Raw genomic sequence first — 15052 nt, forward strand, 5'->3', positions numbered from 1 at the left:
CCCAAACTTTTGCATACTATGGTGTCCACTTTTTGGGGCTTGAAGTTTGTTAAATAAAATTCCCCACTTAAAACTTAACAGCTTTAAATAATGTAGAACAGAATTAAAACTGGATCTCTCCTGCGATGTGAAAATTTCGCTCCTTTCAAATTGCGAGTTCAACATAAAAACGATTATTCATTCGGCCATATTAGATCACCAAGCTTTCAAAGTTTTATAAAAGCAGTGAGTACCTTGTGTGGCGGTGATTTTACTCTGCTTTACAACTACAATGATGTGCGGCATCTCTTAGTTTATTGCTTTAGATTATCACAAAACAATATCAAGACACAGTGTAGAGTAAGACAGTCTGTTATATGTCCCTGCCCATTTACATTGAAGTGATAAGGAGTGTTGTTACTGCAGACAGAGTTATAGCAGTGGAAGATGTGGAGAATGATATGAGATGTTGTGCTACTCTTCGCTTTTGAGAAGCAAATATATAATTCCCTCCAAAGGGCCCAGACATCCAAAAGAGTGGCTTAAGCTTATTTTTGTCGATGTCCTTGAGGATTATAGTGCGAACTTAACAGTATGTTTCATACTTTTCCGTCTTTGATTGTTGTTTGAATGAGAGTAGCCAGTCGGAGAGGTCATTTACATATATAAGTCTTAAAGGCACAATAACAGAAACAGCCTGTTTTAATTCTAAGTTTGGAATTATGGCTGTTTGTGGCGTATAAAACCACATAAGTGTTATATGTAGACTTCAGAGAAAAATATAAAAGACTAGAAAAATGTAGAATATGAGCCCTTTAAATCACATTCCACTGAGACCCAAGAAGATGGCAGTGAAACTAGATGGCCTTGAGGACTGCATGTAGCAGACTGCTGAAGCAAGCCTTGTGGCCTCATACAAACTCTCACAAAAATGCCCTATAATCTGTACGTATAAACCTAAAAATCCTGCTGAAAATATAATGCTACATCTGTATCTTAAGGCAAATGACTCCTTAATTTAGAAAGAAACAGCAGCATTGTTGGTGAGATAGATAACAGCATACCATAGTAAGCTATGGTTAGTTTCGTGGCTGCCTTATGGAGTGCATAACTCTACAAGATTAAGGCCTAACGAAACCACTTTCTGCCAGGCCAAATAACCGGGTTTTGATGTCTGGTAGAAGCTCAGTATTTTTAACAGCTGAATGCTGGATTCTTTTTAATATAGGCCGATGGTGAAGATCCATCTCCCTATATTAAGAGACCTTACTGTTGACATTAATTTGCAGATGGTGGGAGGCTTACCATTAAAGAACCACAGCACTCAGCCACTTTCCCCCGCGAAGAGACGTGCAGGTGCAGCGTCCGTATTTAGGTGGCGTACTGCAGGTTTTCAGTTTACGTTTTCACGGCTCGCAGCCTACCTCTTGGTCCGAAGAATCTGCTAAAGGTAATTATGATGTATACTTCTCAAAACCACAAGCAGAGGCTTATAGGGCAAATGCGTACTTAGATCAGGAAGCTGTGTGGCGCCAGAAAATGCAAGCATACCAGCGCGCATGGACATAAACACAGTTGCAAAAAACAGAAATGTGTCTCAAGGTAAAGCTGATTTATGATCCAGAATCCTGAACTTAACCTGCCCTGGAGCAGGTTAAGTTGCCATGGTGATGTAGCCTGGTGAAAAAGTGATTGAACTAAGCTTAAAGTTAACTCCTGCTTTGTGAGGGAGACCCCAGTAACCTAGTTAATGACCTATGTATCTCTGTGTACTGTTCACTTAGTGTAATAGCGATGTGTTGTTTGTGAACAAGTCGGCTCTTGTAGGTGAAAGTTGGGATCCAGCTTGCATGCCTGATGATTTTATTTGTTAACTGATGACAGATAGACAAGACAGATTAGATCTCATGATCCTGTCATTGAAAGTTCATCAGTTCTCTGTAGTCTTACTGTTAGTCAAATGTAGGCCAACGTGATTGAAAAAGATCTATGGGAAAGTTTGTATAAGCATCTGATAACATAGTATTAACAACTGACTTGTTTGGTATGTAATAGGTGTGTTTACATGCACTCAATAATTGGATTATAATCAGATTTCTGCAGTTATCTGATTATTCCAATGGTTGTGTGAACAGCACACTCCGATCTAGAAATCCGATTAAGAAATCTGATAAAGAGAGCTTTTAGCTCAGTAATTAGATTTCTCAGTGCATGTAAACTCTGCCTCTGATTTCTTTCGGATTTCTCAGTCTGAGCATGTGCGAAAACAGACAGAGGTACTGGAAATAAGCGAGCAGCGTCGCCGCGAGACGCAGCAAAACACTTTTGGAGCGACGCTGAAACCAAATACATGCTTGACGAAATGAAGGATTTAAATATTCTTCATCTTCTAGATGATGTTTGTTCATATTTTCAAGTAAAGTAGTGCGATGTTTTTAAAAAAAAAAGCCGCAGCATGAACTTTGAGTTTTACATTACGTTTATGTCACGTCTTCTGTGAGTTTATTGGCTGGTTGTACAGCAGAAATCTGATTACTGTCTGACTCATGTAGACCTGGAGTCCCATCATCTGATTACTCAAGTGCATGTAAACGCATTGATTAGATTACTGAGAAAATCAGATTTTCTGCGTCGGATTATTAAGTGCATGTAAACACACTCATTGATGAGCGCGTCACTGCTTGTTATGATGATTTACTTCTTGCTGTTTTCACATTTCATATATAACGTTAATGTTACTTGTAGAGCGAGATCTCATTGAACAATTTAAACAAAAGATAGGCAGAAACAAACAGTCATTGGTAAAACTGGTTACTGGCAGATTTGGGGGAAAAAAATGGCAGTGCTGCTGAATGTAGAGATCTTGCTGGCTGAAATCAGATCCAAAAGCCGGTTCCTATTACTGAGCTAAGCCAAATGATCTGATTCAGTGAAAAGAGCCAGAATACACATCACTAACCTGTACATCTACTTGTAGACTATACATCACCTATACAATTCAAATCAATTCAACTTTGTCTTTATACATATACAGTATAACAAACATGTTCAGGCTGCTTCTCTCGTGCATAAGCATTAAGACAAGGACATGAATGCACATGTACTAGTCCAGAGCTGCATGCGGCTCTTTTACTGCTCTGCTGTGGCTCCACAGCAGAATCAGATTAGTAGGTAAAAATAAAATAATCCTCCTTTACAGTAAAATAAAGCTCTGCTGATCGTTCAACACAGTTTAACAATAAATGGTCTTAAACTCTGGAGTTAATGTAGAACTGCTAATTCACCCTTTAACCCTGAAGATCAGCGCAGACTGCTGGTCACCATAGCAGCACAGAGTCTCACCTAGCTAGTAGCTAACGAAAAGGCAGACAGAAAGATTTACAGTGAACATTGATAATTTGGAGACGAATGGACTTATTTGCATTTATAATCACTCCAGCTGGTTTCCTGATACTTTTAATCTGCAATGAGAAACTGACAAACATTAAAAAGTCACGACGCCGAAGTCAGTTTCTCATTTGAATTCCTCCACCTTAAAGGGTGCCGCAGTTACAGTTTGGCATCTCAGGCACCATTTAAGGTGGAATGGGAAAATTAGAATGAGAAGATGGCGAATGAGAAGCAACTTCAGCCTCGTAAAAAGCTGAACGTTGAGGGACATTTTACATGAAACTGTTCTACTTTTGATGAAAAGTTTCCTGCTGGAGATGTGAGAAAAGCAGCCATAGTTGAGCTAAAGCTTAAAGCAGAGCAAAGTAAGTCTGTGTTTTTGTTTATATTATACATTTAGCCTATATTAGTACATCAGCACATACTGTGACATGTTTACAGCCAAGATGATTAAATGAACATAAAATGTTGTGGCTCTCGAGGTGGTTTGATTTATGTTGAAATGAGAAAATAGCTCATTCTAACATTTGGGTTGTAGGATGTAGGATGACAGACAATATGTGGAAAAGTAGACAATAGACAATGAATACAAAATAAACTAGAGACACAGAAGTGTACTGGTGCATAGAAATATGTGTTTTCAGAGATGGTGTCCATCAGTCAGCAGTTCAGAATAACACTAAAGTGCAGTGTGTGTATCATCGTTGTCCAAAGAAAAACCTCAGAAATAGTAACTTTACAGCAGAAGGCAAAAACGCTCCTACCTTTTAATTTAAGTTTATGCAAAGAGATTTTATTCCCAGTGATTTTAGAGCATTTCTGTTGGTCCATTCATCATGAAATTTGAACACAACATAAAGGACGCTGGTGTGTTGAAATGATGCGGAAAAAAGAAAAATGGAGATATATAGTTTTGTTTGAACAGCGACAGTATAAACATCGTCAGTGCTGTGCGAAAGTCTTGAGAATGACGAGTAAATGCATTTATTTCTTAAAAAATACTGACATTAAAATAAATGCAAATAAGCAAATAAACGGTACGTCATGCTTTATGTCTGTCAGTGTTAGTTTAACTGTTCCCAAAGCTCTCCTCAATAAAGTCCAGTAGTTCCAGTTATCGTCCAGTACCTTCACTAAATTAAATCAGGCCTTCATTAAGTTCAGTCAGGTGCTGCTGATGGAATTGCACACATCCATGTGATGGATGGAGAGCAGTGAGAAGTCAAGAGCCAAACTTCTGTTCTTCTAACTGTTTTCTGCTAACCAACTATTACAATTTGCACAGTGCTGTACTTGTTTAAAACCTGCCACCAACAACCGTGATTGTTATTGTTAAATATACGGATTTAAATATTAACGATGATAAAAGTTGTGTGTAATGGGCAGTGGGTGCTATGAAGGTGTTGGTTGTTAAAAAAAGAGCTGTCGATCTTCATCATAGCTCCAGGTGAGCTTTCCAGTCAGAAATTAAATTGACACATCGACTCCTTGGAAAATTCGTGGCATTTCCTATTATTTCCTGTCTGCAATTCCCAGGCGGACCAGTGTGTGAAATCCACTGACCACCACCGACTATTTATGTTCACCAACCTAATTAAGGCATAGAGACAGGTTTTGTTTCCTTCTTGGTTCTTCTGACTTTGTTTTATTTTTCACTTCCTCGCGTCTCCGATCTCTCACGTCACCCCCCAAAATGAGCTTTTCATTAAAGGTGACCGGCCTCACACGCCTGCGTTTGCCCTGGTACCGCCAAAACGAGGGAATCGGCCAAAAGCACAGGAGAAAGGTGAAATCTGTTACTGCACAGTGAACGCAGTCCAGGGGAAATAATGAAAAAGAAAAATAAATAGCAAGGATATTGGACACTTCGCGAGCTGATACCAGGTTAAGTCTGAGTTCATGCAGCCCTGAGGTGCGGAAGGCAATGCTGCCCATGCTAAAATCGTTATACCTGGACCTGCAGGACCTACAGGCCCTGAGATTAAGAACAAACTTGGTCTAACACCTCAATGCCTTGGTTCTACAGCAGGATTCGGCACTGGGTTTGGTAATAGATGTCTATCTTAGCTGTAGTCAAGCAGTGGACTCAATTGGAAGCTGACAAACTAGAACAAAACTTATCAAAACGACTATTTTCTGACCTCTTTTACAATTAAACTGTTACTCTGCCCTTAAGACTGATGTATATGACCTCTGCTCTGATTGGCTCTGTGTGCCTCATTTCACACTGCATTCAAGACAGTCTGCAGTAGCAGCGCCTACCAGTTCAGTCTGAATGGACGTTGCTGTAGGCTGAATGCCTTGAAAATGTGTTCATGGTTGTGAGGTCACAACTGAAAATCAGAAAACGCACTAAACACTTAAAAAGTCTCAAGGCTGAAGTCACTTCCTCCTTTGAATTCTTCCGTTCCATCTTAAATGGTGCTGCACTTACATTTTGGCATCTGAAGCTGTGTTTGGACTGGGGAGTGAATGGTACGTTTGAAGTTCAACAGTGTTATCATGCTACTGCCGAGCTAAATAACTGCCCACGCTGTGCCGTCTGATGCTGTTGCTTCATCTGCCCACTGCTCGCCAGCCTTCGGGACCAGTCTGACCACCATGGAGCTTCCTGCTGTAAAACGCTGTGCCAGCCTCACCTGCATGAACCGACCCTCCTGCTGATGCTGCTGCATTTTTCATCACAGACGTTGCTTTTCCTGCTTTTCCCCTTTTTCGTGTCTTATACTGATGGTCAAACCTCAGTCTCTGCTGTTATTGTTTGCTAATAGTGTCGACCAGAGGAGGATGGGTTCCCCTTTTAAGTCTTGGTTCCTCTCAAGGTTTTGTCCTCTTGCTCTTAGGGAGTTTTTCTGGCCACTAGCAACTCTCATGGGGGTTCGGACCTGGATTTTTCTGTAAAGCTGCTTTGTGACCACGCCTGTTGTAAAAAGCGCTGTATAAATAAACCTTGACTTGACTTGACTGCATGGGTCATTCTTCATTTAGAGTGGGAATTCAGGTGGATACTTTCTTTAAAAAATCTTTCTTTCATCCCAAAACTAAATAATCTTATTATGTCCATTAGCATCTCCTACTATCATCTATGCAGTAATTCCAAACATAGTTTACAGTCACTGGTGTTGTATGTTAAATCTGAGGATTTTGTAAATTGTCTGACTCGTTGGTTGATCAGGTGACCTTGTGTATTTAAAATCAGTGATAAAAATGATATATTTGACATTATTTCGACAAACTTTTAATTACCCAGCCACTAAAGCACAAAACAGCAGTGACACAGAAGTTTTGAGCTGCCTGATAAACAGAATTATTAATAAATTAATGAAATATAGTGAGCGAGTGTGACTCGCCTTCTCATGCCTCGAGACGCTTCCTCTCTGATGAGCCTCAACCCAAAGAAGCAGTTTAATAGAGCTGAAAATAATGTGTTCAAATGTACAATAAGAGTCCTGATAACAAACGTTCATGAAAAGTAAACATGAATCTGTTTTGTACAAATTCCTAAGTCAAACCCCTTAAAATATTGTTTTATGATAAAAATGGTTTGAAAATTGTTTTTGTGATGAGCTGTTTTACAGATGCAGAGTGACTATGAAACAAGATAAATGAAAAATCAGAGGAATCAGAAGAGAAAAGTGTCATTTAATCTTAGCTCAACTGTGTAAACGTACATACTGACTTTTGGAGCTGAACCTGATATTTTAAGCATCTTTTTAAGCCCTGAAACGTTTGTGACATGGTTTCCCATCCAAATGGAAAATGACCCCCATGAAACTGCTACGTCAATAAAATGAGGTAAAGGTTTCCATTATGAAGTTGCAGTGCAGAGTCTGCTATGGCTAAAGCTAAAGCTAAAGAGAGGGACAAGCTGACGCTGCAAGAGTGGTGGGCTAAGGTGTAGCGAGTAGGCTGTGTGGCATTAGAACACGCTGGCCGTCTGAGGGTTCTTTAGTGGACTGACTGTTTCATACACAGAACATGAAAGGTAAGCAGGAGTTAAAACAGCCGACCGTGTACTCTGGACCTTGAGCCTCCTCAAACACGGCGTCAGACACAGTGTGAAAGATTTCAATCACCTGTATGTGGACAGCTGCTGAGCTGACCCTCCCTCTGTTACACCTACAGCCCTATGAAGCGAATATCTTTTTTTTGATTGATGTAATTATCAGGTTCGGAGCTTTTAAGCACTCCGAGAGACATGACAAATGGTGGCAGAGAGGACGTAGTGTACAGTAAAGCACAGAGGAATGTGTCTCCCTGGGCTACAAAGGCCTGGAGCCGAATGATGGATGGACCTTTTCACTCCAAACAGAGCACGAAGCTGTCAAACATCAAACCTTCACAAGGTTGCATGCAAATACATGTAAGACTGTAAACTACAGGACAGCCCAAAGCAAAGAGGTGACCTGCTATCCAGTCCTCTGTGCTCCGCCCACAACTGTTGCTAGGTTGGACAAGCTTTACAGCCGCTTGTATATCGTCACTGTCTAAAAGAAAAAACGGTTTTTATTTTTCTACATCATTTCGACACACCAGTTCTCCTTTAAGCTGTGTGAAAATTTCATGATGAAAGGACCAATAGAAATGCTTTAAAATCACTTGGAATAAAATCTCTTTACTTTGACTTACATTGAAAGGTTGAGAGTGTTTTTGCCTTCTCCTGTAAAGTTACTGTTTTGGAGATACTTGTTTTTCTTTGGACAGCAACAATATAAGCATTATATCTGTAATAAAAATGATATTAATGATAATATAGCATTGATGTTTCTATCATTTTTAAAGCCCACTCGCAACAACGTATCATAGAAAAAAGAAAATTCTTGAAATTCTTGCATTTTAGGACATTTTAGTTCGTATTTTCCGATGCAGATACATAAACATTTACAAAATTTAGCAATTGGAACAAAATCCAGATGACCTGTGGGGTCAGTGAGCCAGCAATGTTGCTCAGTGTAGCTAAGCTCATTTTAGGTATGAACTTTTCTGCATATATATCGCTGCTATCAAAACAAAACCTTTTGTCTCCATTTTTGCTGTTTTTCAGTTTTTGTCATAATGTGAAAATGCCTGCTGTTCTTTACATTTTGTGTAAATGAAAGAAATGGCCCAAAATTACTTGGAAAGACGTCTGGTTCCATTGACTTACATCAAAAGTAGATTGTTTTTTCCTTCTCCTGTAAAGATATGAGGTTTTGTTCTGTCAGCAGTCAGTGATATATATAGGACCCCCATGGACCCTCACAGAGCAGGTACTATTTGGGTGGTGGATCATTCTCAGCACTGCAGTAACACTGACATGGTGGTGGTGTGTTAGTGTGTGTTGTGCTGGTACGAGTGGATCAGACACAGCAGTGCTGCTGGAGTTTTTAAACACTGTGTCCACTCACTGTCCACTCTATTAGACACTCCTACCTTGTCGGTCCACCTTGTAGATGTAAAGTCAGAGACGACAGCTCATCTGCTGCTGCACAGTTTGTGTTGGTCATCCTCTAGTCCTTCATCAGTGGTCACAGAACGCTGCCCACAGGACGCTGTGGCTGGATGTTTTTGGTTGGTGGACTATTCTCAGTCCAGCAGCGACACTGAGATGTTTAAAAACTCCAGCAGCACTGCTGTGTCTGATCCACTCAGACCAGTGCAACACACACTAACACACCACCACCATGTCAGTGTTACTGCAGTGCTGAGACATTGTGGAACACAAATTCAGTGATGGAGAAACTGGGATTTCTAAAGCCTGAAAAATGTCTTCTGAAAATAGCTGATGGTTTCACTCTGACATCTGCTGGTGAAAGACATGTACATGTGTTGTGAAAACCCAAAACAAAAACAGTTTGTAAGTTAATTGTGTACCTTTTCGTGTAAGCGCAGCCTGTAAATACAATAAAATAAAAAAATAAAAAACAGAATTTGTGTAGAATAACTAGCCCTGTATATATTTATAGTCTGTTAATCCATAGATTTTCCAAATTTTCTGCACAGTTCAATTATTAATCATTGGTTTTATGCGAAATGTGTTGTTCTAGAGTAACTTACAGACAGAATTGTTCACAGCACAGGTGAGGAATCAGGCATTTGTAGTGTTTAACATCTCTAAAAGCTGCTTCATATAAAGCTAGTACATGAAATAGATATACATATCGCTGTTGTTGGAAACATTGTATCTCTATTTTTGTTGTTTTTCAGTTTTTGACATAATTTGAAAATGCCTATTGCTCTTTACATTGTATGTGAATTTCATGATGAATGGACCAAAAGAAACGGCCCAAAATGACTTGGAAAAAATTCTGGTTCCATTGACTTACATTAAAAGTAAAGTATGTTTTTTCCTTCTCCTGTAAAGTCACCATTTTGGAAATACGAGGTTTCCTTCCTACAACAGCGATATGTTTAGATAACATTGTTTTATGATAGTTTTGATATACGATTTTGGTTTAAAACGTTTTTCAAAGTGGAGTGGTACGTGCAGAGGGTCAAAGGCCAAAATTGTACCAAAGAAAACATATTTTTGGATTTGCCACTGTTTTTTTGTGCTGTAGACATTGTGATGTCTGGTTCCCATCACCACCACTGTAAAGAAATCTGTTTCTCACAGCAAACCAACCTGATCGACTTTAGATCAGACACTGATAAATTCAGAAATTTGGAAAAATCTGTGAAATTCCCCTTTAATCATGTTCATTACGCTCTTACCCATGATCATTATACAGCATGTATATCATATAATCAAATACACTTATTCTTTTCTGAATAACTCAGTTTTAAAATAGTCTTGGTATAAACCAAAGTTGCCTGACATGGGCTCCCCCCTGCTGGGAAACTCCAGTTGGACCCGTCCATTCAGGATTGGTCATTAGCAGCTCTAGCTCTGCCCTGGACACGCCCTCCTATCATTGTTCCCACCTGTGTGTAATTATCAGACGTGTGTGTCTGTGTATTTATACCCCACATTTATGCGGCTTTCTCTGTTTAGTACTTGTTCTTGATCTTGCTTCTTATGCAGTTCTGAGCCAGTCTGGTTCTTAGCCTGTGAGGACTGCAAGGCCATTCCATTTGGCAGTGGTCACCCTTTTCCTCGAGATCTGCCTTCCTGCAGACTTTAGCTCCAGCCCTAATCAACCCCACCTCATCTAATTATTGCCTTAAGAAGTCCTCAGTTAGCTGAATGGGGTGTATTGGATGTGGGTTGGAGGTGGAACCTGGAGGAAGGGAGGGGGTTGGTGACCACTGCCGTTTGGCGTTCAGAGGAATGCTCCTGGTCCTGGAGATCTACCACCCTGCAGAGCTCAGATCCAGCACACTTGGCTGTAATACTCAGATGATCCTGAAGGCCTTCATTACCTTTGATTAGGGCTGGAGCTAAACTCTGCAGGGTAGTGGATCTTTAGGCCCAGGATTAGGTGCCTCTAGTGCAGTGACCACATTGGTCATCACACTTCCATCCTGCTACATTACCATACACTTGATAAGGCTTGACTCTGTGAGGTCTCCCCCTAGTGGCCAACCTTAAAAATATTTTGAAACCCTGTTATTTATGTGCACATTTCATATGAACTGATTATGTACATGCCACACGTTTCAGCTCACAGTATTTCATTTTTTTCATGCTGTAAATCTACTGAACCTACACAGAATTTGAACACATGATGTCAGTATGTCATATTTCATGTCATTACCCTGTAATTTTGAATAATCTTCCGTTTTGAAGCCCCTGGCTTCTGCACATATTTCATTTTGTTGTAAACTTATTTCAGTACTGGGTGGAATTTGCATGGTCATGCATATTCATGAATCTTTACAGTCTTGATCATGAGGGGTGTAGAGATGCCCTTAGGCCATTTTTAGTATTTCTTAGGCATAAAAATTACAATTCAAGATTCAACATAGATCATTTTTAGTGGTTTAATACACACCTTTGGGGGTATTTTTATTTAGGGGTACCTACAGTGTCTTCATGCATGATGTACAGTATTGTACAGTGCAAACTGATGAAGTCCATTAAGCATCAACCATATATCCATCACAATGATTACAATGTACAGTGCCTTCTGAATAGAGACCACCATGATAAGCCTGACAGTATGTTTAACTAATGCCATCCCTGCATTATACTGAGCTGAAGTCATATATAATACCCAATTTAATGTGTATATTTAGTGTGTATCCTTTGTTCTTTGATATATGCAACTTAGTGTTTTATGTAGCATTTTTATAGAAAGTTTGATACACTGACCACCCACTACATTAAGCCCACCTCTACACTCATTGTCCATTTTATCAGCTCCACTGACCATATAGTTTCACTTTGTAGTTCTACAGTTACAGACTGTAGTCCATCTGTTTCTCTGCATACTTTGTTACCCTGTTCTTCAATGGTCAGGACCTCCACAGAGCAGGTATAATAAGGGAAGTGGATCATTCTCAGCACTGCAGTAACACTGACATGGTGGTGGTGTGTTAGTGTGTGTTGTGCTGGTGCGAGTGGATCAGACACAGCAGTGCTGCTGGAGTTTTTAAACACCTCAGTGTCGCTGCTGGACTGAGAATAGTCCACCAACCAAAAAATATTCAGCCAACAGCCTCCTGTGGGCAGCGTCCTGTGACCACTGATGAAGGACTAGAGGATGACCAACACAAACTGTGCAGCAGCAGATGAGCTGTCGTCTCTGACTTTACATCTACAAGGTGGACTGACAAGGTAGGAGTGTCTAATAGAGTGGACAGTGAGTGGACACAGTGTTTAAAAACTCCAGCAGCACTGCTGTGTCTGATCCACTCGCACCAGCACAACACACACTAACACACCACCTCTACATCTGTGTCACTGCTGAGAATGACCCACCACTCTAATGGTGAAAATTAAAGCAGGCCAAACTGTGTTCAAGGTGGGAGACGTCAACTTGAAATTTGAACACTGTCCAACCATGAAATTTATCTGAGAAACAATGTTTGAGACTGACCAAAGTCAGTGCGAAGAGCTGAGTCCTGTCAGGCTCAGACATATAAGCTCTAGAGGCTTACCATACGTGGACTGGTCAGCATTGCTAGTAGGCCAACTGAAACAACAAGCTGCTGAGAACACAATTCTCAGTTTCCAGCTTATGTTCTGGTCCTCATCCTGCCCACCACTGATCCTCTCCAGTCATGGCAGATAGAGCCATGCTTATACTGAGGTTCCTCTGCCTACATCAAGCCACGGTGAGCCAGCTGGCTGACTTCCAACAAGTAACCTTGCCCAAAACTGTCTGCGGTTACTGGTCACTAATTTCCATGTTTAAACAAATCTCAATAGAATTGATCAGAGAAGAAATCACCTCTTGTTCTGACCCCCTATGACCCCTCTTGTCCTTGACAAAGAGCCGAGTGAAGTTTTCTTTTCACTCGGTCAGAAGTCGCAAGGGGTTTGTATTTGTGAGTTTCATTTTTCGAGACAAGCCCCCAAAAAAAAGGTTGGTACGTGTGAGACTTCGTGGCTTTGTGGGTAAAAGCCTTGCCTCATGTCCATGAGGTTGCCGGTTCAAATCTGGCGCAGTCTCACCAGTGGTTGTGATGGGGTGTGGTAGTTAGGTCAGGGGGGTAGTAGGGATGCAAGGTAAGGGGGAAGGTGGGTGGTTGAGGGCTGTAGGGGAGAGATGAGGATGTGGATGAGGAGGAGCAGTGAGGTGGATGAGGAGGAGGAGGAGGAGGAGGAGGAGATGGGGAGAGAGGAGGGTGAGAAGGGTTTTTAAAACCTAAGACCATCCCTTGTTTTGGGCTCCATAACCCCTGCTCCTCTCTCCGGCCCCTGGGGTTTTCATCCCCCTCACCCTCTTGGGTGTCACTCTCTGGCAGGGGCCTCCCCGTCTGGCCTCCCTCACCTCCTCCTCCTCCGCGCAACCACCGCCTGGAGACCCTGATCCCTTCCAGCCTCTTTGCACTTCACATGCAACTTCCAGCCTCTTTGCACCCTCCGCAACCACCGCCTGGAGACTCTGATCGGTGTTTGAACCGACAACCTCCTGAACTTGGAGGCATGGCCTCTACCAGTGAGCCACAGGGTCTCACACCTATGTTACTTTTTTTTTGGAAATTTGTCTTCGTTTTTCGGACCCACACATTGAGAACATGCAAAATGCTTGGCTTGAGCAGGGTTTGAACCCACAACCTTGCCCTTCAAAGGCAAGGATTCTACCACTGAGCCACTCGTGCTCAGGTCTGTGCCTTTTTTTTTTGGTTATTTGACTCCGAGATCCCTGGGTCTTGTTTAGGAGCTTAAACCAGGATCACTCGAGGAGGAGACAGCTGAGCACCGGTTCTCCCTCAGAACCCACCACACACCTTGGGCCAAGGACTCTACATCAGTGAGAGGAGCTGACCAGGTTGACTCTTTGAGGAGCCTCTTTCCTCGAGTCCAGGAGGTTGCTGGTCTAAATCTGCCGTAGTCTCAGCCTTGGTTGTGAGAAACAGCAGAGAATGAAGTGGGAAAACACAAGCAGTGGTCTTCCCACCTAAAGCAGACTGGAAGAAATCCACGTCTACAAGGTCAACCCCCTTCAGTCCTCACTCTGGATGCCTGGGGGAGCTGTGATCCTCCTCTCTGGCCTTCCTCACATTTCAAATGCAGTGCATACAAAACTGTCTCTAGTCGTGACCTGGAGCTCCTGCCATTTCCGCGAGCCACAGGATCTGTGTATTTTTTACATTTAACTTTCAGATCAAGGCTCAACAGTGAAGACATGCAAGAAATGAACCCAAAACACCTGATCATGATTTGAACTGATTGCCTTCTTCTCAGAGGACTGATACTGATCTGGGATTTGCTTGTGCCTTTCATTTAACATTTGAATCTACAACTGATGAGACCTGATCACGGTTCTTACTCTGAGATGCTTGACAAATATAGACCTTGATGTTGAAAGCATCATAAGTTATAAGGCCTTAGGACTTGCGTGACGTTCTTGGATATTGTTTAGATTCCTAATATCCACTTGAGCTCTAAGGCTGCCCTTGTATTCTTTTAGTTTTGAAGGCTGTATTAGTTTGAACTGAGCAAACATGAGTCTTTAAAAAAGCGCTGTTATCTAATGGGGAAGGTTATCTGTTCAAGACCCTTTCTCGCTCAGAACTCGTGCCTGATTTCCTCGTGAGCTTAAGGAGGCTGCGATAAGCAGCTATTGCATGGGCAGGATTTCAGCTTTGGCCTTGAAACAGACACTAATTCCAGGTTTGTGTATAGAGTAGGATTTTTGTATTGTTAAGATGGTGTTTTATTGCTTGTAGTGATCAGATCTTCCCCTGCACCTCACATTTCTTCAGATCTACCTCCAAAAAACTTTGCAGATTTAAAGTATTTATGTTAAGCACCACTGATGCCAAATGAGTGATGGAGCAGCCTCTATGTCAGCAGCTGCACCTATTAAAAAGCAGCATATAGCATTTATTTGTATTATTGGCGCATAGGCTGGGAATCAAACTCCAGACCGTCTCCACTCAGCAGCGTGACAAAACTAAAGAGAGTGATATCATTTGGGTGTTTTTTTATCGCCTGCAGGTTTTCCTGTATGGAAGGATTGCCATTAGAGGGCACCACTGGACACACAGCACTCCAAAAGCTATAGCCTGTAGATTATCACTCTGAATTATTTAGAAATGAATTAATGAATGTAGATCATGCATTTAATTTACAAAACTAATGTCTAAAAAT

This window comes from Colossoma macropomum, unplaced genomic scaffold, assembly GCF_904425465.1.
Source record: "Colossoma macropomum unplaced genomic scaffold, Colossoma_macropomum, whole genome shotgun sequence".
Lineage (NCBI taxonomy): Eukaryota > Metazoa > Chordata > Actinopteri > Characiformes > Serrasalmidae > Colossoma > Colossoma macropomum.